Genomic DNA, 3,643 nt, shown 5'->3' with positions numbered 1-3,643 from the left:
ATAACAAACAATTCTATAAAAAAAGTCAATGTTCAGCTAGTCCCTAGAAAACCCTTGGTAAATAGTAAAAACTTATAAATTTCCCCTCATTTTTTTTTTTGAATCAATTGAATACATGGAGTGAAAAACAACAGCCATACTTCTGTTTCTTTTAGACTAAGAAAAAAAATGCTGATTAACATGCAGGGGAAGTATGTAGCATTTTGGTTTAAAAGGTCAAATTAACATTATCTCTGTGTTATACTATTTGCTTTTTTTAAAAAATATATTTTATTGATTTTTTACAAAGAGGAAGGGAGAGAGACAGAGAGTTAGAAACATCGATGAGAGAGAAACATCGACCAGCTGCCTCCTGCACATCTCCTACTGGGGATGAGCCCGCAACCCAGGTACATGCCCCTGATTGGAATCGAACCTGGGACCTTTCAGTCCGCAGGCCGACGCTCTATCCACTGAGCCAAACTGGTTTCGGCATACTATTTGCTTTTATACTTTCAGTAAAATGAAGGTATATTCATATGTGTGTGTATGAGAGGGAGAGAAAGGAGAAAGAGAGAGAGAGAATAAGGAAAGTCATCCACAAATATAAGAACACTTTATCCTTAGATATCAATTTTAATACTCAGCATTACCATATGGTTTTAGGTGCTTTAGTTGCTTCTGATAAAACTAAACAGAACAACACCCTAAATTTGCTTTGGATTTTCTGGACCTCCACTCTAGGATCTGCACTGCATACACAGGTCTTTGTTAAAATGAAAGCGGGAGACATTATCATATACAGCATTTGAGATTTGGATCTATAACTACATCTCCTTTAAGATCTCTTGACTTTCCGCTGTAAGTCTCTCAACTTTCTGTGAGCTGCTTGACATTTGATCTGGGATCATTCAAGCTGCCCTTCCAGGCTCTTCTCGTCACTGTGTCTTTAAACTCCTTGAGGCAGTGATGTGACTAGAATGAACACGGAGCTTTCAGACAGAACTAGCAAGTAGCTCTGAATTTTTTATCATGTTTTCTCCAACTTTCTTCCTCAAATTTCCCTCTTTGTGATTCCATCTTTCTCTCAGGCTATGTATGTGTCTGTTTCAGCATCATTTTCAGAGATTACCAAAAAATTGTTTTTTTAAATCAGTTGACTGTCTATCTGATTAAATGATTGTTCAATACTGTACTGGCTTCACTTTGGACAGTAAGCCCTCACCAATTGTTTTCCATTAATCAATTCATTCATCTTTCTGACAAAAATTGTATTCAGCACTTCCTGTGGATCAGCCGTTGTTCTAGGCACATGGGATTCAATGGTGGCAAGAATCAACTGTTTCCACATTTATGGATGTTATAGTCTGATGGAGAGGAAGACCATTGTTAGTGAAATGAACCTGTAAAAAGTTTGTAGTTATAATTACTCTGGACGTAGATGTTACTGTGAAAATGTGTAATGGAACATTCAAGGAAGACTTTTCTGAAGTGATATTTGACCTGAGATCTGAAAGACATATAAGTATTGACTAAGGGAAGAGATAGACTAGGTACATGGAAGGGAGCAGGCTCAGCCAGGGAGAGGGAACAGCTCTGGTGGCAAGAAGCATGGGATGTTTGAGAAACTGGAATGAGGCCTGCGAGGTTAGTGCACAGAGAGCAAGGGATTTGGCAGGAGGGGTGATGCTGAGCAGCAGGCACAGGGCAGACAGTGGAGGATCCTATGGGCCCTGAGAATTTGATCTTTACTCCCAAACCAGAAAAACTAATGAAGGGCTTATTTAAAGGAGGGTGACATCATTCAATTTTCATGTCTTCCTTCCCTTCCCTTCCCTTCCCTTCCCTTCCCTTCCCTTCCCCTTTCTTCTTCTCCTCCTCCTTATCTCTTACTTTCTTTCCTTTTTATTTATATTCTAGGGACATGTGTGTGCTATGAATAACAATTATAAACAGGATACTCACAGAACTTTTAGAAGGTCTGTGACCTTTTGGATTTTCCATACAGAGATTCTTAATTGAATTCATAATCTTGTCCCTCCAAAGTGCTTTACAGGAAATACCCAGGCAGCTACTAGGGTGGCTGTTGTTGGCTATATCGGTATAACATATACTTCAAAGGGAGTATTGATGGCCTTGCTTTTTCACCACTTCTTGAGCAAAATGAAGAGGGTTTAGCCTGCTAGAGTCAGCCTCAGAGAGGTTGCAGAGTACACAGGGCTCCTATACTCATTTCTGTTCAAGTGCCTTTCTTTTCTTATCAGTCTCCAAAGAAAAATAAGCTGCTTTTGATGTAACACCTCTTGTGATCTCAAGGTAGAGGCTTTCAAATGTGATAGAATAATCCCTGAGAACTTACTTAGGGCAAGGCTCCAGCTGGGTGTGCTGGGAGAGAAGGAAGTAGTGGTTGCTCACGAGAAGATGAAATCTTAATGAAGAATTGGGTATATAAACAAGTGACTAAGAATGTGACAATCCATAAACCTGAGAAATCTGACAAGCAGCCAACTTTGAAGGGCAGTTGGTCCTAAAAAATAACTCATCAGAAACGAGAGCCTCAAGTGCCAAGAGGCTGACACTTAACTTTTGTAAGAAATTTACAAGCAAACCTACCTCTGCCCCTGTCCATTTTGTGATTCAAAAACCACCAACCACATTTGGACAAAGCCCTAGCTTGCCCTTCATTTCTCTAAGCATCTGTCCACCTCTAAGCAAACTAGGCAAAGATTCCTTATGTTCTACTTGCCCGTAGGCCACAACAGAAGGGGTAGATAAGCCAAAAGCAAGTGATAGTTACAGGAGAATTAAAGAGTTAAATGTAAGAAGCGAACCCCAAAAAAGAGAAAAGTATGGATATTATTATGCTTCCATGATAGATTTTAAAATGCAAAATATATCATTGTATTTATATTAAAACATGAAGAAAATATGCAGGATTTCCGTACTAGACGTTAACGAAATAAGGATCTCTCCACACCTGTCATCCACAGCCTATAGAGACCAAGAAGAGCAAATAAAACCACCCATAGCCCCTGTCTACAGCATATCAAACCATTATGTTGCATACCTGAGAATAATATGTTTTATGCCAATTATATCTAAAAAGAAAAATAATAAAGCACATCAACCAATAAATGGAAGTGCTCAGATGCCTCATAGCCCCTGCCCTAGCTTTGTCCTGCTCGGGTGGCCCACAGTGAGGCTGGTTGCTTAGTAAGCCAGGGGAGACTTAGTAGAAAACCAGCACAAAAAACCACAACCAACTAAAATTGACTTTAGTGAATTATTCTGATGAAAATACAGAAACTCAAGTGGGAAAGCAAAAGGACATTAACAAGTTTGGAATTTTAGTTAATGTGGATTTATGGATTCCATGACAAAAACACACACACATCGATTAACAATAACTTACTACCAAACAAAACCCTATGTGTATAATAGTTGAAAATAAAATTGTCAAACACTTCCATAGTCATCTCATTGTCCCAAGTTTCTAATTCCTAAATACTTTTTCATAATTTAGTCCATTTTACAAAAGGGCACAATGACTGGGGGTACAGTAAAAATGTTATTAGAAGTATAAACATATGGAACATCTGACTGAATGACTAGCACATTGATTGCTAAATTTATCTGCGTCTCTATGTAAACATAAAACAGATTC

At 38.6% G+C, this 3,643-nt stretch overlaps 1 protein-coding gene across 1 annotated transcript in view; it reads right to left on the bottom strand.

The window, feature by feature from the left end:
- Positions 1–3,643, bottom strand: part of ST6GALNAC5 (ST6 (alpha-N-acetyl-neuraminyl-2,3-beta-galactosyl-1,3)-N-acetylgalactosaminide alpha-2,6-sialyltransferase 5) — a 171,294-nt gene that overhangs the window by 74,784 nt on the left and 92,867 nt on the right. The window lies entirely within an intron of this gene.

This window comes from Myotis davidii, unplaced genomic scaffold (assembly GCF_000327345.1).
Source record: "Myotis davidii unplaced genomic scaffold, ASM32734v1 scaffold248, whole genome shotgun sequence".
NCBI classification, from domain to species: domain Eukaryota; kingdom Metazoa; phylum Chordata; class Mammalia; order Chiroptera; family Vespertilionidae; genus Myotis; species Myotis davidii.
The sequence above is the reverse complement of the archived record's forward strand: the minus strand, read 5'-3'. Positions and strand labels throughout refer to the sequence as shown.